General features: G+C 34.1%; 1 protein-coding gene and 1 pseudogene across 2 annotated transcripts in view; both read right to left on the bottom strand.

Moving 5' to 3' along the window:
- Window positions 1-26,670, bottom strand: part of GALNTL6 (polypeptide N-acetylgalactosaminyltransferase like 6) — a gene marked incomplete at both ends in the record, with an annotated part of 1,089,171 nt that overhangs the window by 812,393 nt on the left and 250,108 nt on the right. The gene's annotated exons all lie outside the window — the stretch shown is intronic.
- Window positions 16,285-17,431, bottom strand: LOC308273623 (isocitrate dehydrogenase [NAD] subunit gamma 1, mitochondrial-like; annotated as a pseudogene). Its single transcript has one exon. The product of its transcript is annotated as an isocitrate dehydrogenase [NAD] subunit gamma 1, mitochondrial-like (transcript).

Raw genomic sequence — 26,670 nt, 5'->3', positions numbered from 1 at the left:
CAGACACTATGCTGAATTTGTTGATCAGTTCTAAAAGCCTTTTGGTTGAGTTTGTGGGTCTTCTAAGTATAATATCATGTTATTTGCAGAAACAACAATAAATGATAGTGAGGGTGTGGAGAAATGGGGACTCTAATACATTGTTGGTGGGATTTCAAATTAGTGCAACCACTTAGAAAACATTATTGAGGATCCCCAGAAGAAGGGGAATAAACTTACCATATGATCCAGGAATATTACTTCTGACTGTCTTCCCAAAAGAATGGAAACCCAACTACCAGACTAATACATAAATACCTATGTTTATAGCTTCATAATTCACAATTGCTAAACTATGGAACCAGCAAATATGTACACTAATGATGAATGCATTAAAAAACTACAGAATTCTACTCAGCAATAAAGAAGAACAAAATCATATCATTCACAAGAAGATGGAAAGACCTGAAGAACATTATGTTAAGTGAGATCAGCCAAGCCCAGAAAGAGAAAGGGCATATGTTTTCTCTTAGGCCCAAACTAGGGAGTATTAGGGATACCAGAGGGACTCCAGATAATGGCATGGAAACCTCAGCAAAGCTAGAAAGGAGGTGTAGGTGAGGAAGAAGGCTGAGGTTAATTAATGGAGGAGCCACATTCAAATATGTGTATAAGTGTGAATGTAGCATGGTCATCCTGGACACTCATTGTTGAGAGGGGAGAAAAGGGGAAGTGGGGGGCACCAAGCACTGTGTGAATGTATGCCATTTTCAATATGCCCACATAAAAAACTATAGACTATATACACAATGGAATTTTACTCTGACATAAAGAAGAACAAAACTATGTTATTTGCAGGGAAATGGATGGAACTGGAGAACATTATGCTAAGTGAGGGTAATCAGTTACAAAAAGTGAAAAGGTAGCTATTCTTCCTAATATGAGGACACTAGGGAGAAAATGAGATATAGGAGGGATTCTACACAAAGAAGGAGAAATCTTAGATGAGTAAAAAATGTGACCTAACTGAAGGAAATGGGAGGGAGGAGAGGAAACCACCCTAATGCACATGATGTACATTCATAAACTTATCAAAATCAATCACTAAGCCAAATATGAAAAGGGAAGGGGGAGAATGCAGTAGAAAATGGGGAATTGCTAAACGTGTTATTTATGCATGTATGCCTCTACCATTCTGTACTTCATCAAGATGTATGATTACAAATGCACCAATAAATTAAAAAAAATTACTAGAGGAGGGCAAAGGTCCAAAACTGCAACATAAAGGCACAGATAGAAACTTTCTCAATATGACTCCCCATGCTCAGGAAATTAAAATAAGAATTAATACATGGGATAATATTAAACTAAAAATATTCTGCTTATTAAAGGAAACCATCAAGAATATATATAGCCTACAGAATGGGAATATTTTTTGCCACATACCCCTCTGATAGAGGACCACTATCTCAAATATACAAAGTACTTAAGAGACTCAGGACTAAAATAAAATACAAATAACCCAATTAAGAAATGGACAACTGAAATAGACACTTCACAAAGACTAAATAAAAATGGCCAATAAATACATAAAAAATATTCAACATCATTAGCAATCAGGGAGATGCTAATCAAAATTATACTAAGATTCCATTGAGCCCCAGTCAGAATGGTAGTTATCCAGAAATCTAAGAACAACAAATGCTGGGGAGGATGTGGGAAAATAGGAACTCTTCTACACTGTTGGTGGGATTTCAAATTAGTGCAGCTGCTATGGACATCAGTGTGGAGATTCCTTAGAAATCTGAGAATATGATCTGGCTATACCACTCCTGAGAATCTTTCCAAAGGGACTGAAATCAAAAAATTATACCAATATATTCATATCCATGTTTATTGGTTCACAATTCACAATAGCCTAATTATGGACTCTACCTTGATGTCAATCAATAGATGACTGAATTACAAAATTGTGGTACATAAACTTAACATAATTCTACTCAGGAATAAATAAGAACAAAATTGTGACCTTTTCAGGAAAATGGACGGATCTGGAGAATATGCTAAGTGAGATTAACCTGTCACAGAAAATGAAAGAGCATACGTTTTTTTCTAATATGCAGAATCTAAGGATTTATCAGGATAACAGAGAGACTTCAGGTCATAGAGGAGAGACTTTAGTGGAGCCAGGAAACTGCTCTAAGGAAACAGAGGAGGGAGAAGGAGGATCAATGAAGCAATCACTTCCATGGGTCAATCTCAGTACTCTAGAGGTTGAGGGCAGGGGAGGGAGCCGAAGGAAAGCCTACCAAGAGCTGTGTACATGTGTGTCAATATCACTATGGACCACATGGTGGTGTGATACTATAATGCACTGATACAAGTATAAAAATAAAATATTTAATTATTGTCAGCCATGTTTATCCTTCTGTGCCATAAAAAGGAAATTATTTCTCCTATCTAACTACACCCCTATACCTACTAACCTTCCTTTTTGTACACTCATTCTTCCTAGAACTAGTAACCACTATTCTACTCTCTACCTGAGATCAACTTTTTATCTTCCATATATAAGTGAGAACATGCAATATTGTCTTTCTGTGCTTGGCTCTTTTTACTTAATATAATGTTCTTCAGTTTCATCCACATGGTTTCAAATGATAGGATTACATTCTTTTGTATGCTAAATAATAATCCATTGTGCCTATATAACATTTTTTCTTTATCTATTCATCTGTAGATGGACACCTAAGTTGGTCTTGGACCTTGGCTTTTGTGAATAGGGCTATAATAAATATGTGATTGCAGATATCTATCTTTGATATACCGGTTTCACTTTCTTTGGATATAGACCTAATAGTGGGATAGCTGGATCATATGATAGTTCTGTTTTTAGTTATCAAAAATATTCCTACTGTTTTCCATAATGGCTATAGTACTTTACATTTTCATCAACTGTGTCTTAGAGATCCCTTGATTCCACATCCTCACTGAAAATTGTTATATATAGTAGCCACTCTAACTTGGGTAAGGTTATAACACATTGTGCTTTTGGTTTGAATTTCTTTGATGATGAATGATGTTTAAACATTTCTTCATACACTTGTTGGCTGTTTGTTTGGATATGCCAACAGGGTTATGAAGGTAAACGTAGTTCAGCATCCAAGGTGAGCATTCTGTACATTCAAAAATATGTGGGAGTTCTGCTCAGCAATGCATTTATTTTTAAAAATACATCATTAAGCCAAGCGTGGTAGTAAACGCTTTTAATCCCAGCATTTGGGAGTCTGAAACTGAATTATCATGGTTGTGGACAGCCTCAGCTACTTAGTGTGGTCCTTTGCAACTTAGTGAGACCCTGTATCAAAATAAAGAATAAGCCAGGTGTGGTGTTGTATGCTTGTAATCCCTGCACTTGGGAGGTGGATACAGTAGCATCACGCAGGTTCAAAGCCAGCTGTGGTGGCAAAGATACCACACCCTAGTTGCAGCTCCCCATGGGAAAACGCCCAGCTCAGCATCCCCACAGTATTGCACAGCCTCGATTAACTCCCTGGGTGTGAGACTTTACAATACAGTACAACCCAGTAAAGGAGTAGTGGTGGTTGAGATTACAATAAACTCGAGATCCAGAGTACCCTAAGTGAAATTGTGGTGACCTGGGGAAGAACCCATAGAAGGCACAAACTTCTGAAATCATGGGAAAGAGGAACTATAATAAAGCAATGAATGCCCACAACCTCATAATATCAGAACCTGATAACACAGAAATTCAGAGATCTCCAAAAGATCAAATCAGGAATATAACTGTAGAAATAATACAGGACTTTCAAAAAGAATTTAGAGAGAGTCTAACAGAAATAAAGGATGCAATCATTGAAGTAAAGGCATCAATTTAAACTATAAACAACTGATTAGACCACGTGGAGTATAGAATCTCACTCCTAGAAGATTATCACTCCAAAACTGAATGCAAAATTTATAACTTAGAAAAAAAATCAGACAGCAGGAATCTGTCATTGAAGAAATATGGACCCATTTTAAGAGAGCTAACCTAAGAATAATTGGAATAGAGGAGGGAAAAGAAGGTGAAACCAAAGGGATCAATATTCTCTTCAAAGAGATAATAGCAGAAAATTTTCCAAACATAGAGCAAGAGGTTGATACACAGGTCCAGGAAACTTATAGAACTCCCTTTAGACAGGATCAGAGAAAAGGTTCCCCATGCCACATAATTGTCAAAATGACCAATGTATAAGCCAAGCAGAGAATCTTAAAAGCAACAAAAACAAAATGCCAAGTGACATTCAGAGGCAAATGAATTAGAATCACTCCAGATTTCCCAAACCAAGTCACGAAAGCCAGAAGGGCTTGGAATAACGTATTCCAAACTCTGAAAGAAAACAACTTCCAGCCAAAATTTCCTATCCAACAAAACTATTGATCAAATTAGATGGGGGAATAAGAGGCTTCCGTGACAAACAGAAACTGAAGGAATTTTTGTCTTTAAAACCAGCGCTAGAGAAAATACTCAAAGAGATTAACTACAAAGAAGAAATATATAATACCCACCAGAACCAGAGAAACAAGATTTTTTATTCAGCAGACAAATAAGCAAAGAAGAATACACAGTATTTCAAACAGAAATAAAATCTTAACATGTTAGGAATCTCTCAATAATCACACAGAATATAAATGGCCTCAATTCCCCAATAAAAAGACAGAGAATGGCAAAATGGATTAAAAACCAGAATCCATCTATCTGCTGCTTACAAGAAACACACTTTACAAGTAAAGATAGTAACAAACTCAAGGTAAAGGGCTGGAGCAAGGTAATTCATGTTAAGTAGCCATCCTAACAAATGTGAAGTAGTATTTCACTATAGTTTTATTTGTATTTCCTTAAGGATTAGTTATATTATGATAATGATGAGTAATATTCATGTGTTTATTGGTCATATAAAAATCTTTGGGGATTCATTATCTATTTTAGTCTTTTACCTATTTCTAAATTGTATTGTTTGCTTTTATTGTGGCTAATTTTTAGGATTTATATTTGGAATATTAATATAGCTTCAGATATAGCATTTGGAAATATTTTAACCCATTCTATCAGTAACTTTTAATTCTGTTTACATTGTCCTTGGATGTACAATATTTTTCTATTTTTTTATGAAGTTTGTTTGTTTATTATTTTGTTGCCTGTGCCTTTGGAATCATAGCCAAGAAATCACTGCCAATTTCAATATTGTGAAGTTTTATGACGCTGATTTTCTTCTAAAACTTTTCTTCTAAAAGTTTATAGTCTTCAGATTTACATTTAGGTCTTTTACCTATTTTGAGTTAATACTTGTATATAGTGTTAGGGAAGGGCCCAATTTTATTCTTTTTCATGTAGTTATTATTTTCCAACAATATTTAGTGAAAAGATTATTATTTCCTTCACCAAATATTCTTGGAAACCTTGTCAAAAATAACTTGACCATATATGGAAGAAAAAAAACAAACATATCAAAGTTAATCAGGAAACCTTGGGAAGGAGGGAGTGGGAAGGAAGAGTTAGGGATTGGTAAGGGCTGATTGGGTGATATGTGCGTGTATATCTCCACGTTTTTTTTTTATCCCATTAAGAGGTATGACTACAATGCATCAATAAAACTTTATTTAACAAAACAAAACAAAAAAGAATCCTTCTTGCTTTCATTAATGAACATACTGATAGGTCAGTATCTGCTTAGTGTATGATTTAATTCACCTACTCTTGTGCATGAATGATAGAAACAACTTACATGATTCCCAGAGAAAATTACAAATAAATGATTGAAGTAAGAACTGTATTTTGAAGTGAATAATGAACTAAAGAAACACATAGCAGAAAGAGCACTAATGTGCATTTACTCTTAAGTATTCAGCAATTCTGGGCTGCCCACTAGCTTATTAGTTTAGCATAGAAACATACATGGTACATAAATCAGCCTGAACTCTAGTTTTGTTTTCCTCTTAAGTATATGGCAAACTTGGTAGTTGAGCTAAGATAATGAGGTCATGATCTATGGTTTATGAACTGAGGCTCCATGGAACTAGTTATATGTATGTATAAAGCAGCTATTGTAGTTTGGAGCTGAAATGTATTCCCAAGCCTTGTAAAATAGCAATAATCAGAAATGTAATAATTGAATCATGAACGCTCTGACCTCATCAACTGGACTAACCCATTGATGGATTCATACTTTGCATAGCTTTTCTGGGTGCTAACTGTAGGCAGGTGGAATGTGGATGGAAGAGGTAGGTTACTGGGGGTATAGCCTTGGGTATTCTATTGTTCCCTTGTTTGTTTTTATTGAGGAGGGGTGACTGGAGATAGAACCAAAGGGCATTCTACCTCTGATTTACACCTCTAAACTGTGTTTTGTTTTTAATTTTAGAGTAGGTTTTCACTAAGTTGCTTTGGTTGGCCTTGAACTGGTGATTCTCCCAGCTATGCCACCCAAGAACTGGGGTTACAGACAAGCACCACCCTGCCCAGCTGAGAACAACTTTTTTGGAGGTTCTGAGTTCTTAAATATTGCTTTCAGAACATTAAAAGGTTTTTAATTTAATTTACCTAAAGTATACAATTTATACTAGTAAATGCAAAGTACAGCTTTTTGTATTGTTTAGGACACATTATCTATTAGATGACAAGGTATATTTTAGCAAATAATAAGAGAGAAAGAAAAATCTGCATGCACATACAGCTATGAACATGCATGCACATCCCCTCTCCCATCTATATAAACTCGAGGTCTCTGGAATTAACAAAAAGTAAGTCTTTTTGGAGGAAATGATAAAAGATTTAAACTGACAATAACCAAGCTTAAAATGAAGTATTTCTAATTTTAGCATTCAATTGCTTTGGCAGAGACCATGTCTTAATGGCAGAAATAAAGCTTCTTAATAACTTTGGAAAAAAATTCACACATTCAAAAAATAAAAGCATATGGCAAATGAAGGTCTCATTGAATTGGGTGTTTAGATAACTTTATCAGTGATATAAAGACAATTCAGGAAAATGAGAAGTCAGCATTTGGATTGCACATACTGTCATATATAAAGCAAATTCTGGCTATCTCAAAATATCAAACTTAGTGAAGAAACTGTTGGGTATTTTTCCTCTGTAAGTAGATGAGCCATGTGAATCCTATATGTCTTAGGTAAAAAATAAAATTTCCATTCCAAGATTTTGGGGTGTTTCACTTAAAAGTATATAATATGTTTTTTATTCTTTCCTTTTTGCCAAAGGGAAAAAAAATCAAGTTCCTCAGCCAATACTCTCAAAAATAACACATACTATTATAGAAAAGATTTACTTTATAAGACAGGAGAGTTATCCCACTGATTTTGTACCATAAAATAAATAATATTTTATCCCTCAATCTTAATTTTTGATGTTGATTTTTCCTTAACTGACCTATGTTAAACAGCATAAATCCAGGCTTCTAGTGCACATAATAAATAACAATAATCCATGCTGTGGGTAAGCATGAGGGGGAAAGTCCCACTCCTGAAGAACTTATTGTCTACCCTGAGAGACAGCACAGAACATAAAAGAAGATCCTACAATTACCTAGATGCAGTCTGAAGTTCCATGGTAAAAATGAAGCAGATATAAATACCCTAAATGTCAAGAAAATGTGAAAGGCAGAGATCAGAGTGCTTTAGGAAAGAGAGCAGGACCCACAAAGACATGATGGCTCCCTGAGACTTGAGGAGCAGTGGTAAATTATGTTGAGGTATTGTGGTGGTGGCCCCAACACCCAGCTAAGCAGCTTACTTTAGGGGGCTTTTATGAGAAATTTTACTGGTCTTTGCCCAGTAAAATTGGAGAGAGGGCTGTTATAAGACTATATAATTTAAGGGCCAAAGAGATTAGCGGATAAGAACTGCCAATAATTGGAGAATATGTAGGATAAGATAAAACCTGAATTTAATGAGTAGCTACTATGTAAGAGACACCAGATGAGACTTTGAGACACATTGCAAGGAAAGACTTAGCGAGAAAGAAGCTATGGAGAAGAAACTTAATCCCAAAGTGGACAATCATGCACTGTAACTGACATCAAGCGTCCTAAGGGAGTTCTTGGGATGTGCTTCTGGAAGCTTGTTGAGAAGTAAAGTCAGATATGAGATTGAAACCATAAATGTAGAGGCACTATCCCAGACATACCAGAATTAGAGGCAATAGAACATTAGGCTTCTTTGAAATTCCTTTTGGATCACTTTATCTTCAACTTGAACAAAATACCCACTTCCCCTTACTCTGCAAAGCAGAACAATATACTAAAACACACACAGTACAGCATTTCTCTAAAAAGGATCCTGTCCAATCACTGCTTCTATTTTAAACATATGTCAGGAAACGTATGGGTAAGTGAAGAGGAGGGAACTATTTTAAGCAAAGTTAATCATAAGTCAAGATCAGTTTTCACTTTAAGTATGAACCTCATTTTTTCCATCAATCAACTGAATCATTTAGTCTGCTAGGCAAAATTTTATTGCACATAAAGAGTTTTCTTATTTGTTTTAAAATTATATAATAACATACCTAAGTCCTGGGGTATCATTTTTCCATCCTTTCCATGTAAAGGTATGGTTGTTTCTATAGTGAAATAGAACACCTAATACAATTAACAAGTAGATAATCTCACACCTAAGATCTTGAGATGAAATAGCAATGCAGTTTCAACTTTACTAAATAAAGTATATCTATGGAGGGCAGCTGATAGAGTACATAGATACTAGCAGATAGTGGCAGAATATTCACTTTTGCTCCATTTATGCTAAATTTGCAATAAAACATATCTTTATAGTTCAATGTTTTTAATAGTTCTCTAAATTCAATTGTATTATCTTTCACTTTAAGGATGATTTGTTTTAGGCCAAAAAAACTATATGAACTTATTTTATACTTTTTATTTCCTTTTTATAAGACTGCAGTGATTTTGATAATAATGGTATGTGATTTAGTTTACTTTAAAACCTAACCATTTGTAAGAAAAGATGGCATGATTTTCATTTATATAGCCAATTCGTATGCTAAAATAACAGCTTGTTAATTTTATATGTTCACTTTTAAAATACGTTCTGTTAAGTTACTTCTGATCATTTTCAAACTTCACTGCAGAGAGGAAATGTTTTCAATTAGAAACCAATGTTTCATGATCTTATTTATATAATTTCTTCTTATATAGTTAGCAATTATAATTATTTTGAGCTATCAATTTATAGATGAAACCATTATGGAAAAATATAAACATTTTAAATTGTTTTACTCAAGATTAACTAGAAAACTAAAAACTGATTTGTGACTTTGGAATAAAATGATCATATTAAATTTAATGATAGATAAAAGATTCCATATTCATATGCCACATTCGCAATGTTATCTTAATATCTGGTGATATTCCTTTTATTTTGTCTCTTTTTACTTTGGGAAATTTGGTTTTCTCTTCTAAAAATGTTCTAGATTTTATTGTTAGCATTATTTATCAGACTCAAGAAACATTGTATTTTCTGGACTAGAACATTAATAACATTTATTATCAGCCGTCATCACTTTAGATATAGGTTTTTTTTTTTTTTTTTTTTTGGTGGTACTGGGGTTCCTGGAAGCCCTTCTACCTCCAGGCTATGCTCCCAGACCTATTTTTTATCCTTTTTTTTGTTTTGGAAACAGGGTCTCTTAAGCCAGCGCTGCTGGCTTCGAACCTGCGTGATGTTCCTGTCTCTGCCTCCCAAGCGCAGGGATTACAAGCCTGTGCCACCACGCCCAGCTAAATATAGTTTTTTTTTTTAACAATTCTATTTATTTCCTTATGGAAGCCACTTGAAATGTGCTTTGCAAGCTGGGTGTGTGGCACAGGTTTGTAATCCCAGTACTTGGGAGGCTGAGGCAGGAGGATCACAGGTTCATAGCCAGCCTGAGTTACTTAGTGAGGACTTCTGCAATTTAATGAGACCCTGTCTCAAAACAAAGGATAAAAATAAGGCTGGGGGTATAGCTCCCAGATAGAAGCCCCTAATCTCAGTCACAAATACTCCATAAAAAACTGAAGTACATTGTATTATAATATATTTATCTTTAATTTTACTCTAGATTTTCTACTTTCTAAATTATAGTTCAGTCTAATTACAGTCCTTAGATATATTTTCCAAATGACTAATTCTCTATTAATTTTGGGGGGGTACTAGGGATGGAACCCAGGGGCATTTTAATGACCATTCAAAACCTTGTGGGATTTTAATTTGTATTAACATTATTTTTTATAATAAGGCTATCCTGTCTCTTCTGCCTACTGCTTTTAATTTTGAATTCTTTTTTTTCTTTTTCAGTCCTCTGTTTCTAGTAACAAATGTGTCTTTGTCTCATTAAAGGCAGTGATTAGTTTGTGATTTTTCAGCCTTGTTGCATCCCATTAGCAAAACCAGTATGCACAAGTAAGTGTACCCTTACCAGAAGTCTGGGATCTTCTGACCTCTGAGATACTAGCACCAGCCAACGAGCACTGTCTTTTCAGGGCTCATTGTCTTGTATCCACAAGATGCTGCAGCGAAATTTCTAAGTTGTAATAAATCCAACTTCTTCCCTTCAATCTACAAGAACTAGATAAGGAAGCTACTTCCTACTGTCCCTACCTCCATGATATATTACTATTCTCTTCTTACTTTCCAATTATTTCATATCTACTTAACTTTTTTATAATATTAAAATAATTTTGATAGAAAACTCCAGTTCTGCCTCTTGACTGAAACTTGGATGTGATACTCCCTAAACAGCAGATGCAGTGATATGGCTATCTCAAGAATAAGGATATTTATTAGATCACATATCCAATAAATTACATTTTTAGAGTCCACCTAAAACCATGGAATGAAACTCTATAAAAAGATTCTTGTGAACACTGACCGCTGAAGTTTTGAGAAGTTGGTAAGCCATCATCTTAGGTTGATTTTACAAATAAAGGTTTTTTGGACCAGTTATACCTTTCATTTAATAGTTTAAAACTGCTTTTGTTACAATTACTGATTTGAATATATGAAGCAGAGATTTTATGGTCTGAAAACCCTAGAATACTGACTGTCCTTTACCAGTGGAAGTTTGTTGACCTCTGCCTAGAATGTAAAGCAATCTAAAATAGATGTTAAATGGATGATTTGGTGAATTGTTTCAGGCTGTTATGACAGCCAGCCAGGAAAATAGCTATAGAATACCCAATATATTAGACTAAGTACTTCTTTCTAAATATGACCCTCTCTCCTATGTTTCTCAATGTATTACAGCACATTGTGTGAAAACCTATCAGAATTCAGAATTAGAATGTGATAATAACCAAATAATGAATCTATTTAGTTTCCTAAAATGTGTTAGCATAAAATGGCATTTCTGTTACTATGATTAGTGCACTGAAATAAATCTGAAATGCAATGTTAGGATGAGATAAGCTTTTTTAATGGTGAAAAATACAGCTTTTATAGCTTCAAACTGATAAAAACCATGAATGAACAACAAAAATGACCCTACACATTATTTTAGCCCTTACATGAATCCATTGCAAATTACATTTTCTATAGCATTATCAAGCAATACAATAGTTTAATATTGAAATCAATATTCACATACTGTTTACACAGCCCACACTGATTTCATAACACAATTCTTATTAAGGCCATGTAACTCAGCACAGAAATAACTTTATTGTGATAGGAGATTTGATGTAATCATTACCAAAAAAATAGTTTTATCTCTCTATCTCATATACACAGGAAATTGCTATTCAAGTAGAAGTCCAGAATTTTATAATAAAGCTGGAAACACTATTTCTCTTCTCAGAAGTAGGTTCAGATCAGAAAAGAAAAAAAATATATTACTGCTTATTAGAAGTTGACAATTAAGGAAAGCAACTCATCTTCATCTTTCTTTCTTAACTTCTAGAGATAGTTTTATATTTTAAATTTCCTTCTTTGATTTTTTTGTAAAAATCAAAGACTGTATATTAATGATTATTATGAAGCTTTATTATCATTTTAGCCAAGTTTTTTTTTACATCAATGGCCTAATTCCTTGAAAGAAGCACTTTTAAAAAAATTATGTAAAAAATTTTATTATGTGATAAAAATTTTCAATATATGAAAGTAAAACAGAATGGCAAAATGAAGCCTCATCCATTGAACAAGTTCAACATTCTTCTGTCCTACATCATTTATACTTCCATCCTCTCCCCACACATTAATTACTACTATAATTACTCTGCTTGCAGTATTTACCTGAAATATCATAAAGCACAAAACATAGCTTCACAATTTAAAAAGTGTATGTGCCCAGATATCCTATACCACCATCTTTTTATATTAATTTTTATTGGTGCATTGCGATTATACATCATGATGAGATTAATAATATAATATGTTAATACATCCAAACAATATCACTTGGTGTATTTATTCCCCACATCTATCTTTTCCCCCATCTCTTACCTTCTTATACTTGATCATGAGATTCATGATACATTTGTATATGCACATGACATTTGGTCTGTTTTTTTTTTTTTTTTTTTTTCAAAAACCTCTCTTTCCCCCAAACACTTTCAATATTCTATTGATCCCTCTTCTCCTTTTTATGATCTTTCCTATTTTCTCTCTAGCTTCTACTTATGAGAGAAAGGCCTTGATTTTCTGAGTCTGGCTAATCTTATTTAGCTTGATGCTGTCTCCAGTTCCACCTGCTTTCCAGCAACAAATACAATTTTGTTCTTTATTGTTGAGTAAAACTCCCTAGTGTAAGATTCCATGTTTTCTTCATCCATTCATCTGTTGAGGGGCATCCGAGTTGGTTCCATAAGTTGGCTATTATAAACTGCACTGCTATGAACATGGTATGCATGTCTCTGTAGTCTTCTTACTTTGATTCCTTTGGAAAGATGCTGAGAAATGGTATAACTAGGCATATAGTGGTTCCATTCCTAATTGTCTAAGGAATCTCAAAACTCCATGGTGTCTTGGCATTTTGTTTTCTTTTTTAGGGCATTGTAATTTTACATCACCTTGGGGGGACAGAGTATTTGAAAAATAAATGCATACAGCTTTTGACATTCTTGAAATAGAGATGTTCCCTCTGACCAGAATGTTTCCATTTTTCCATTTCACTTGACTTTGCCTCTCCTTTTTCTGCAAGCTATAGGAGGCAACCATTGCTATTTTACTTTATATAACTTTTGCCTACTTTTGAATTTATTATTAATGGAAATATATAAATTATTCTCTCTGTGTGTGTGTGTTTGTGTGTGTGTTGTGTGTGTGTGTGTGTGTGTGTTACTGAGAATGGAACCCAGGGGTTGTCTACCTTTAATGTCTCACAAAGTTTCTGAGAGCCTCACTAAGTAACCAAGGCTGGCTTTGAACTGGTGCAATCCTCCTGTTATGCCTCCCAAGTACTGGGAATGTTACATTGATTATTCCACAAAGATACGAAAATAAATAATAGTAACAAAATATGATGAATGAATGCCATTCTGAAACAAAGTATATTATAAAGCTAATTTAGATATTCCAAGGTTCCATCCTTTAGTAGAGACATAGTCATAACATTTTACATATTAGCTCTGAGGATATGAGTTAAGACACAGAAAAGTTTTTATAACAATGCTTGTCATTTATTAAGGGATCCATAGATATTAGCCTTGATTGTACTTTTAGTAAAAGAAAAATACAATGAAAGAATTCTAAAATGACTCAATTAAAATAAAATTTTAGGCAATATGCTGTCACCATGAAATAAAATATCACTGATTTTATTTTTATGAGTCTTTAGCTATAATTAAAACTGTAAGAAATAAGAATTATAGATCAGATATTTGTGTAACTATGAGGGGTGAGATAAAGGAAGGATAGACACCACATTACTGCTGTATTTTATTACATTTATTTTTTTCTCATGAATTTTGCCTTAAAATTGGAAGTTGACTCCTAAAATTTTTATTATTCTATCTACAGTAATAGCTTGGTGGCAGTACACTAATACGAATAATTTTTTCTGTAGCAAATAAATGATATAAGTAATTATACATAAGCATATATTCATGCTACTTTAAATTAGAATAACATAAACCGAACATTCTCTTGGAAAAGTAATCAATTCAATCTAGTTCTCTTTATGGTAATTTAATACTTGGGCTGAAGCCAAAAGAAAAAGACAAACAACAAACTAAAGTACCACTTGTGTTAGAATATATTTTTCCCTTTTAAATAATTTCAATATTTAAATAATTTCAGCAAAAGACAATGAAGCCTTTCTTTGCTTCATTAGTCAAAACTAAACACCAAAGTAACAAAATTCATTAAATTTTCTAGATATTTTTACGCTTGATTTTGTTTAGAATTAAAATTATAATTCACTGTGCAGTTAGAAAACGGAGTACTTTGACATAGCATTCTAACTAGGAAAAAATTCAAAGTAAATTTGTGTTTCTGTGTTGATTTAAGACCTTGTATTTTACTTCTTCCCCCATCTTTATCATTCCCAAACTGTCAGAACAACAGTACAATGAATATCACCGTGGTTAATGATTTCTCTCAACACTAGATTCCAGTAATAGTTAAGAGGCCAGAAGATAAAATTTCAGGAAAGAGCAAGTTGAAGGAGTGAACAATGATTCTCCAAATTCTCCTATATAAATAAAAAGTTAACTGGCTAAAAGATAAATGAAACATATTCTTCAGGGAATAATATAATATTTCAAGAATGACACCGATGCGGCAAGTTCTCTTTTGTACAACTGGTCATCTGTATCCCAGTGAGAACTAAAAGAGCCAGCTCACATCGATAGCAACTGTGAAAACCCAATGAGAAGCTGCACATCTATGGCAAAAAAAAAATGGGCTATCGCTAAGGGCAATAATCCCATGATGTCTTTGTCCTTAATTCCTCCATTATCTGGTACTTTACATTCTAGCAGTTATAATAATGATATTACATGCAATTGCATGGAAACTTGATTAATTCCCAATATTTGACAAATATTAGTTTCTCTTCCCGAATATAAGGAAAATAACAAACTATTATGAGAAGCTCTAAAAAGGTGATAATAACAATAATGTATTTTAAAACAAACACAAAAAACAAGTATCATATTACACTTTCTCTACCCAAGACTCTTCTACTTAGTGCAAAGAATCTTTTCTCTCTATCCCCCTAAAGTAGGATACAGCTTAAAAGTCTCTAATTTGTATCCTCAAGGAAAGAAATTAGTCTAAAATGAAGAAAGTAATGATTTGTCATCAGTATCCAATGAAATTATTTGTCAAAAAAGTAACACAACTTTTTAGTCGCCATACATGAAAGGTAAAAAAAAGATAACAGCTAAATTTAAGTTTAATGGCACATATAGCTTATTATGTACTCAATATTTTCATTTAAAATGCAATTGATGTTAAAAATTAAATTGCTATCTTTTTAAAACTGTCTTTAAAATCTAAAATGTATTTTACATTTCCAGGATATCTCAATTTGCACTAGCCATACTTCAGATGCTCTGTAGTTTCATGTGGTCAGAGGCTACCGTATTTGATAGTGTGGATTTATATTAAAAAGCAATAAAGAATGTCATTTCTGCATTGAGTGTCATGCTCAGAAACTTCTTTCCTAACTTAAGAACATTTAATTATTTTTCTTACTGATGTTTATACATATATATTATAAATAACATAAATATATAAATTAAATATATATACATATATATGTATATATAATTTCTGGTACTGAAGATGTAACCCAGGGGCATTTACCTCCGAGATACACCCCCAGTCCTATTTTTTATTCTTTATTTGAAACAGGGTATCACTGAGTTGTGGAGGGCCTCACTAAGTAGCTGAGGCTGGCCACAAACCATGATCCTTCAGTTTCAGCTTCCTAAATGCTGGGATTACAAGCATGTACCACCATGTCCGCAGAACTACATATATTTTTTAAATGTTCTTTATAGTTGGAGTAAGGAATCTGGCAAATAAAATAATTTATCATGTTTAGCCAGGCGTGGTGGTGCACGCTTGTAATCCCCGTGCTTGGGTGGCGGAGACAGGAAGATCACGCAGGTTCGAAGCCAGCCTCGCTGGCTTAAGAGACCCTGTTTCCAAATAAAAAATATAAAATAGGTCTGGGAGTGTAGCCTTTTTTTTTTTTTTTTCTGGGCCAGAAGCCGGTTTATTTGGCTAGGGTGTTGGGCTGAGAAGGAGGAGTGTCTAGGAAGAGGCCAAGAGGGTCCCAGGGAGGGCCTAGGCCTCCATGGCCCTGTTGATGATGTGGATATGGCGGCTGATGTCCTGGATAGCTTGGGATGTGGTGCCCTGGCCCCTGATGTCTGCATGTTTTCATTGTCCATGGATGTCAAGACAGTGTTGCGGATGGAGGTGGCATAGGAATGAAGCTTGAGATGGTCTAGTATCATGTAACTTGCTAGCAGTGTGGTTGGCAATGTTCTTATTGGCGATACTCTTGCCTGTGTTCCTTGTTGCCGTCTCAAACACTGCATATGCGCGGCCATAGTTGGCTCCAGCTAAGAGGCCCGGGCCCCCAATGAGCCCTGAACAGACGTTGACGATGTTGCCATAAATATTGGGCATGCCATAATATCGAACTTCTGGGGCCGGGACATGAGCTGCATGGTGGTGTTGTCCACAATCATGCTCTCAAAGGTTATCTGGGGGTAGTGGGCTACCACCTCCCTGCAGCACTGGAGGAAGAGACGATCACCCAGCTTCATGATACTGGCCTTGTGCACAGCCATCACTTTCTTGTCCCCACTCTCCTGGGCCAGCTTGAAGGCATATTCAGGTATGTGCAGAGACTTGGCCTTTGTGATGATCTTCAGGCTTTCCACCACTCCTGCCATGCTCTCATGCTCCAGGCTGCTGTATTCACCCTCTGTGTTTTCTCGCACAATAAGGATGTCTATGTCCTTGTGTCGGGTCACCCCTCCTGGCAGGCTCTTACAGTGGATGACATTGGCATAGAGGTCCAGGCTGGTGCGAAGGATGTTGTTTCGGGATTTGTAGCATGGTGGCAGGTTATGGTTTGTTTCAGGGCCACTCACTTCCAACGGATGTCCATGATAGCATTGCGGATGTCCTCATCATCAGCATTGGAACTTACATGCACCTCTTCAAAGTCCACTGGCACACATGCATGCCTGAATACAGACTTAACATGCAGCATGAGCTCTGGCCCAACGCCATCTCCTGGAATCATAGTCACCATGTGCCGCCCACCATACTTGGCCAACAGAGGTGAGGAGATGCTCCTCCAGGGGACCTCGTAGGCACCCAGAACTTCCCAAGGATGGAGGAAGAGGGCTAGCTGGAGCACTGTTTTCGCAGCGCCGCCGATAGCTTTTGCCACCTTCAACGCCATGACGGAAAATGAGAGCAGCTGCAGGTTCTAATGAGAAGCCACTAGTCGACTTCATACATCTTAATGGGATAAAAAGCTTGTGAATGTATACATGCACACATCACCTCATTAAACCCTCTCCCCTCCCCATCCCATTCCCTTCCCGTCCCTCCCTCCATGCTTGGCTTAGTGATTGACATCGATATATTTTTTATGTACATTATGAGCTTTAGAGAGTTTCCCTCTTCTCCCCTCCCATCCCCTCAGTTAGGTTGCCTTGTTTGCTCCTCTATAGGATCTCCTTTTTCCCCTGGACTTCCTCCTATGACCATTTCACCTTAGCTTTCACATATTAGTAAAAGCATCCGTTTTCTTAGTTTTGGTGACTGACTAACATTACTTAGCATAATGTCCTCCAGTTCCATTCATTTCTCTGAAAATGATATAATTTTGTTTTTTTAATGGCTGAGTAAAATTCCATTGTGTACATATCCCACAGTTTTATAATCCATTCATCTATTGATGGGCATCTTGGCTGGTTCCATAGTTTGGCTAGGGTGAATTGTGCAGCTATGAACATAGATACACATGCATTAGTTTGGTAGTTTGGTTTGTTTTCTTTTGGATAGATACCCAGAAGTGGTATTGCTGGGTCAAATGGTAAATTAGTTCCCATTTTTCTGAGGATTCTCCATACTGTTTTCCATAGTGGCTATACAAACTTAAAATCCCACCAAAAATGTTTTAGGGTTCCCACTTCTCCACATCCTCGCCAGCATTTGTTGTTTGTGTTTTGAATGATTGCCATTCTAGTTGGGGTTAAATGAAATCTCAGGGTAGTTTTGATTTGCATCTCTCTGATTGCCAATGATGTTGAACATTTTTTCATGCATTTATTGGCCATTTGAATTTCTTCTTTCGTGATTTTCTATTTAGTTCCCTTGCCCATTTTTTGATTGGATTTTTTTTTAGTGTTGAGTTTCTTAAGCTCTTTATATATTCTAGATATTAGTCCTCTATCTGAGACATAGGTGGTAAAAAAATCTTCTCCCATTCTCTTGGCTCGGTTGAGAATCCTGACAGTTTCCTTTGCTGAACAGAAGCTCTTCAGTTTCATGCAGTCCCACATATTGATACGCCTTTTAGGTTGTTGTGCCTTTGGGGTCTTGTCCTTCTTTTAAAGTGCTCTCATCTCATGAGACATGCTTGTGTGTTAACTGCAGGAGATCACAGTGGTCATGCTACTTCTCACATTCTAGATAGATCTTTCAATACCTAAATTTGTCTTGGTACTAGTTGGGCTAATAATAGTCACCTAAAACCCCAAGATTTTTCACATATTGACACTGTTTTGCCAAGTTTCCTTGGGTTGTAAAATTTTTTAAAGTTATTGCAAGACAGATAATATGTTCTTTATTATTTATTTATTTATATATGTATTTATTTATGGTACTAGGGATTGAACTCAGAGGCATTCAAGCTCCAACCTTTTTTTTAATTTTTATTTTGAAACAGGGTCTTGCTAGGTTTATGAGAGTCTTACTACTTGCTGAGGCTGTCCTTGAACCTGCAATCCTCAGCTTCCCAAGTACTGGTATTACAAGCATGTACCACCATGCTTGGCACAGCAATATGTTATTTAATACTAACATACTTCTTTTTGTTTTGGGATGATAATTTACTCCTTTGAAAATCTAATACTGATGTAGGTGTCTAGTGCATTAACTATTTCTCTTAGTTTTATCTTGTCTTGAAATTAAATCATGAAATGATCATGGAATAAAACATGGAAAAAAAATCCATGTAAAACTCAAGGTATCACCTCAATAAAAAATGCTTTTTCAAAGCTTGACATGGTGCCACATCCCATGATGCCTGTCCTTGAGTAGCTGAGACAGTAAGATCATGACCCAGCCATAGCAACTTGGTGAGGTCTCTCAGCAAATTAGTGGCATCCTATTTCAAAATAAAAAAAATAATAAGATAGAGAACTTTGGGATATAGCTGAGAGGTAGCATTCTCTAGTTTCAATCCTCGGTACCAAAAAAAAAAAATAGCCTTTTCTACCCATTTTCAATTAATTCTTACTGTCATACTATTAGTATATTTTATTCAATTTTAACTGTAAGAGATCTATTCAATTATAAGTTAAATACTTAGAGTTTCAGCTAAAATCCTCTTTGCTTTGGCATTGCTTTAAAGTATTATTTAAGAAAATTTTTAATAAAAGGAAAATAAAATAAATTGGGCATTGACATTCTTCATAAGACCTTCTTATTCATCATTATTTCTTATTTTCTTAGTATTCAAATTCATCTATTTAATAGTTATATTTGTCTTTCATTACTCTAAACAAAATATATGAGATATTTAACTTATAGTAAGGTTTATTTGGATCCAGTCTATGATTGAGTGATCCCATTTCCTGGAAAGTTGTTTCTATTTATAGACATTTTTAGTTTCATATTGCCACCTTATCAAACCAAAACTTTAGGACTTTTAAATCATAACTGCACTAATAGTTGGATTTTGAGAAAATAGATAAAGCAATCAATATTGCAAATTTAACAAAGTTCTTATTTAGGTACTTTGAACTAAAAACAATATTCCAAGTTTCTTTTGATTATTATTTCTTCATGTTTCAATTTTATACATTTTTGCTGAAACTCAAAGTTTTTCTCAGAATATTTAATTATCCTAGCATTATTATATTTTCCACTCTCATTAGAACTCTACTTAAAGAAATCTATAATTTCTTTTGGGAATATTCCGAGAAGACCTTTGGTATTAAATGTAACATTTCAAGAATCCTGAATGTAGGCAGAAATATTTTATGTACCATTAGGCAATAACTTCATGTTAATCCTCAAGGAAGACAAATAAAGAGCTAGAAATAAAATATGTTATGCTGTAAGAAAAGTTCACAGTTTAACTTTACCAGGTATAGTGCATAAATCTGCAAGTCATTAGTAAAGTTATTATGTTCACAAATGTGTTAATTGAAGTGGTTTTTTGTGGGGGAGAGAATTGGTGAAATTGAACACTTTGACAAAACCAGTATGTCTTCAATAAACTGTAAATCACAAAAATTTTGGTATGGTTTCTCAATTATCATATGCCACGAAATCCAGGGTTTCAAGCAAAGTTTTTACCAATCTTCAAGAGGCCAGTAACATATAACATCTAAGTTATCATTGGTTGTGAAATAAAAATGTTCATGAATCTAAACAGTGATGTAACCATGCTCAGTATTTCCTTAGACATCTACGAAAATTCCCTGCACATAAAGTAGTCATATTTTCTTTTTTAAAACAAATGCTATTTTTATTTTGGTGGTACTGGGGTTCCTGGAAGCCCTTCTACCTCCTGGCTACACTCCCAGACCTATTTTTTATATTTTTATTTGGAAACAGGGTCTCTTAAGCCAGCGCGACTGGCTTTGAACCTGCGGGATCCTCCTGTTTCCGCCTCCCAAGCGCAGGGATTACAAGCCTGTGCCATCACACCCGGCAAAACAAATGCTATTAATCCTAGTCAAATTACCAATCTCTATATCCTTTTTATGCTGAAGTATAATTCTTTTCTGATACCCCAAAGCTCTGGGCTTTCCTGCTGCTCTAATAATTGAAACATGTTATAGTAAAATTTTGAGTATCATATTAGCATTATTATCAAATATTTAATTTGTTAATTTGTTTCAATTCTTCATTGTTGCTATAGTTCATACCTGTTGACGTAGATTAGCTAAATTAAAGCAAATAGAATATGATGCTAAGTGGCCAGTGACTCCCACACTTCCAATGGCAGTGTATTTATTGGGAAAGATTATTAAGTATATATTTATATTTCCAAAATGACTTTCAATTTATTTTACCTCCAGAGCCCTGACTATGTCTACAATTTAGTAGACTTGTTTTTCTACTAAAGATGACTATTGTTTTTTAAATTTGTCTTTCATTAAAAAAGAAGGTTGTCAAGAGAATGCTGTTTTCTTCCACTTTTAAAGATTCTTATGTATTTTCTACATTTAAATTACAAAGAGAAATGTTAATTAAACAGGTAAAACATTTATTCACATTGCTATTACTTTGATTTAGAAATAAACTTATTTGGCATATTTCTAGTTTTTCTTCAAGTGACTTCCAATTGCAATCTTATTTTTATTTCTTTTTCCTTTCAATAACGAGATTGGAAAAAAGTAAATAAAAAGGTAAACAAGAAAAGAAAAACACTAACAGCTAGATTTAGTCTTAACACATAGAAGTCCTGATCATAAAAAATATGCTACAATTAATAATAGCCAATCAATCTAGATATTTGTAAAGAGATGAATGGACAAAGAAAATGTGGTATAGACACAAAACAAGAGTTTTACTCAGCCTTTATAAAAGAAGAACAAAATCATGTCATTTACAGGAAAATGAATGGAACTGTAGAACATCATAATAAATGAGATCAGCCAGAATCAGAAAATCAAGGGCTATATGTCTTCTCTCATATGTGAAAGATTAAAAAAAAAAAGGAAATAAAGGGGCCAATATGAAAAGGAAGAGAAAGACCAGTAGAGTAAGGAAAAGGAGGACAGGACAAAAAGGGAAGAGCAGGGCAGGAAATAGCCACACAATATTATATGAATTTATGAATGCATCATATGAAACTCACTATCCTGTGCAGCTACAATGCACCAATAAAATATACCTTTTAATTTTTTATTTATTTTATTGGTGTGTTGTAATCATGCATCTTAATAGAGTACAAGATGGTGGAGGCATACTTGCACACATCACTCAACAAGCCCTTACCCCATTCCCTCTCCCTCCCTCTTTCTCATGTTTGGCTTAGTGATTGACTTTGATATATTTGTGAATGTACATCATGTGCTTTAGGGAATTTCCCTCTTTTCCCCTTCCATCCTCCTCAGTTAGGTCACCTTATTTGGTCATCTATGGTTTCTCCTTTATCATCTAGAGTTCCTTCTATGACTTATTTTCTCTCTAGCTTCCGTATATTAGGGAGAGTTCTGATTTTAAAAAATCATTACTAGAACACTTCAAAAAGAGACGATCCTAAATGGTCCTGGCTGCTTTGGTCATCTACTTGTCTGAGGTAAGCTTTAAATCAAACCATTTCATGAAAAGTTTAGTCATCAATCATCAGACAAGCTTTTCTGTGCAAGAATTTCTGTAAGGCAAATATTACGCTCAAACTCTATATACAAGTCTTTGAATTCTAGTGAAATATTTAAATCAAAGCAAAATATACAGTGTTAGGGGAAATGACCAAATGTTTAATAATAAAAAGACCATTCTGAACTTGGATTCACATGTACATCTTAAAATTTTATTGTAGTATTTTTTTTAAAAAAACGATAGACATAAAATGTCTGAATTTAAGAACTAATTTTCTCTGCTATTATATTTTTTCTGAATGCAATACATATCTGTACTGCACACATTGTTCCTATGTGTTTTAATTTGTATGTGATTTTCACCAGGTGTTTATGCTTTATGCTACTTAAGCAACACCAGAAAGATAAGAAAACTGCCACTCACAGATTTACCAAAGACAAAATGATCCAGATGTCTGAAAACCAGATGCAAGAAAGAAAATAATCTACGAATAAATATCACATCAAGAAGTAACTTCCAGAAAAAGTCTAGGTAATACAATCAACAAGACTGAAGAAAATCTTGCATATATAATATAGTAGCCTAGATTCATTAAGTTAGAAAGATGATATCAGCATGCGAGGCTATTTAAAAAAACATTTTTGCTAAATCTAAAAACATATTGAATGCAGCGCATAGCAGATCAATTGTTACTCAAGTGAAACCAGAGGCATTCTCAGAAATGCTAAGACCTTTAAAAACAAATCACTCACATAAATATGCTTGGTGAAAGATGATTCAAAATAAAGAACTCAGAAATGTCCCTTGACATACGGTTTTATATGAGTCAATACCATACGCTGGTGGTGTATAAACAACAGAATTTTATTTCTCACAGTTTTAGAGACTAGAAGTCAAAAGATGGAAGAGGCCAGCAGACGTGGTGTCTGGTGAGGGCCTAAGTCCAGATTTATGAATGGCATCTTTGGGATATTATTCAGTATTAAAAGGAGGTGAACTATCAAGCTATGAAAAGGTGTGGATGAATCATAACTGCATATTACTAGGTGAAAAGTTCATCTGAAAGACTCTATTCTGTATGATTCCAGTGTTATGACATTCTGAACAGTGAAAAATTATGAAGACCATAAAATGATCAGTGATTGGGAGAGATTGTGTGGAGAAGATTACCAGGCAGTGTAGAGGGTCTTTATGGTAGTTAAAATAATTTGCATGATACTATGATAGTCAATACATGTTATTAAACATTTGTCTAAACCTATAGAATATACACCACCAAGATATAATGCTAACATAATCTGTGGACACTGGGTGATTACGATAGGCCAATGTAGATTCATCCATTATTACAAGTGTACCACTGTGATTTGGGTCATTGGTAATGGGAGAGATTATCCATGGACAAGAGCAGAGCATATATGGGATTTCTCTATCTGTGCCTTCCTCTTAATTTTGTTACAAGCCTAAAGTAACTAAAATAGTTATGAGAAGAATGTTAAGTAATGAAACTAAATATAAGTAGCATTCTCTAACCCCCAACTTCTATTTATGTTACTATCTGGACATGTGACTAAGAGGAGTGTCTTTTTGTTCTGGGCAGCTAGCTGGACAAATGCTCATGGGATGATGGAAGATATGACATCAATTTTAACAAACTTATGAAAACAAACAAAAAATAGAAAAAAATAAATAGCGGAAAAAATAAAATATAAAGTTACCCCTAATGTATCTCATTATAGTAATAAAAATGTAAACTCTGGACATAATATTAAAATAAAAATTAAAAATTTGTATTAAATATTTAATACTATGAATTTTAAATCTCTGGTGATAAAGTTTACTAAAAGAGAACAAATGGAGAAAGTGCCAAATTTATCATATTAAACAGAAAAATGTCAATAAAAGTTTTTCATTCAATTAATTTGAGCTCATGGTTTCTTTAAAGTTGTCTTCATGTTTAACTTAAGAATGAATTGAAAATAAAAATAACATTCTATAAATCTGAACGAAAACAAAACAATATTTTGATTTCTGGAGAAGTGCGTTAATCAAGTGGTATTGACATGGACATTGAAGCTTCTCGTATCATTTCTCTGCATCTTTCAGAGTGAAATATTTTAAAACCAAGATGGTTAGTCTGCTTTATTGCCAAAATGTGAAAAAAATGATCTCATAAATATGTTTCTAGGAACACTAAATATACCACAACTCTTCTGAGGGATTATTTGATGACCCTGATCCTCCATAAAAAGAGAACTCTTGAAAGTTTTCAAACAGGGCTTCTAACCTTAATAAGAAAACATAGTCTAAATGTTTATTCTTCATACAATTAAGTAAAAGTACTGCCTCTGAAAAAAATAAAAGTAAATGTTTCCTTGAATGTCAGGAAAGAAAACAAATTAATTGGTAGCCACGCTTCCTTTGGTCTTAAGTAGGTTTTACCCAGAATGCGTGAGTTATGTCAGAGTAAACAATATTTCTGTTGTTTAGATATATACAGATAGCAGTATATTTAGTGATTCAAATGTACCATCAATATTTGCCAAGTTTTGTGAAAATATAATATTTTTGTAGATGCAAAGCAATTGGCAAAAAGTGAGTCTAATCTCTTTAATCAAATAGGCAAGTAAACATAGAAAGTATTAATGATGTGGATCCAATTTTGTGCAATCAAAGGTACTCTGTAGGTTTAAGCCACTGTTTTTTAAATAACTGGCAGCTCTTGTACAGTTGAATTGCTATCACAACTGTCTAGGAAGATTTTTTGGCAGGAAATGTTTGTTGACTCATGTAATGCATCCTGAAATAAATGCACTTTGTCTTCGATTTAAAAAAAAAATGTGAGTAGCTAAATATTGTGAAAGTACTATTCTTGCTCTCTCCAATTTTTTCATAGTTTATCTTATATTCTTTTAAAGATTTTGAAATATCAACTAGAATGCCAGGTGTATTGATGTTCTTCAATAATGCTCCTAACTACTTTTTATTCTCTTACCTCATATAATCAACTGTTGATCATAATTTATTTCTTCAGTAGATTATTCACAACAGAAAATATAGCTAACCTTTTTGTTCTTAAAATAGCATTTTCACGCATTTAGCATATCATATAATATGGTTTTAAAATAACTGTAATTTGCATAAGCCTTGACTTTCAAAAGAATTAAAAAGAACCTACAGTACAGGACAAGTAAAAAACCAGAACATTCTGCATGACCTCTTCAGAGAGAGGAACATCCCACCAATTCATGGATAAGTTGAGTTGAGTGTCACTTTTGTTTTTATTTGACAAGTTTCTTAAAAGTCTTGCATAAACGTAAAATATTTGAACAAAAAATTTACATAGTGATGAGTGTAATTTTTCCTCCGACTATTTTTTTTTTTTTGAAATGCCACCAAGATTGGCATAAGTGATCTCGCTCACTGGAGACCATGGACTGATTTTTTCTTTTTTTTTTTTTTTTTTTTTGGTACTGGGGATGGAATCCAAGAACTCTTACTACCTCCAGGCTATACTCCCAGACCTATTTCATATTTATTTGGAAACAGAGTCTCGCTAAGTTTCTGAGAGGCTCCCTAAATAGCTGAGGCTGGCTTTGAAACTGCAGTATCCTTTTGTCTCAGCCTCCCAAGTGCTGGGATTACAAGAGTGCACCACCACTCCCAGCTGACCATGTACTGATTTTAAAACATACCCTTCAAGAGGCCCTTTTTCTTGAGGCCTTCAGCACTCTGGCTTTAGGACAGTCTAAGCATGCAAAAAATTCAACCTTTGTTCTTTCTGTCATTCAGCCACATGGTTCATTTCTTTCTTACAGCCATTTGAATTGTTTCTATCCAGCTTTATTTATTCTTCACTACTGAGAGCTAATTACTGTAATTACAGATGGTTCCAAATTATTTTTAAGCCCTTAGCATTCTAAAAATCTTATAAATGGCATTTGATATTTGTTTAGGTTTACCAAATATCAAATATTTAAAAAGTCCCTTTGACTATATATTTTATTACATTATGAATGTATAAAACCTAACATATTATTAATATATATTAACTTGTATGGGTATAGATATGCTATATATGTATAAAATTATATATTGATAGGTTATATGTTATATATATATTGAAATATATTTTTATTTATA

This window comes from Muscardinus avellanarius (assembly GCF_963383645.1).
Source record: "Muscardinus avellanarius genome assembly, chromosome: 14".
Taxonomy (NCBI): domain Eukaryota; kingdom Metazoa; phylum Chordata; class Mammalia; order Rodentia; family Gliridae; genus Muscardinus; species Muscardinus avellanarius.
The sequence above is the reverse complement of the archived record's forward strand: the minus strand, read 5'-3'. Positions and strand labels throughout refer to the sequence as shown.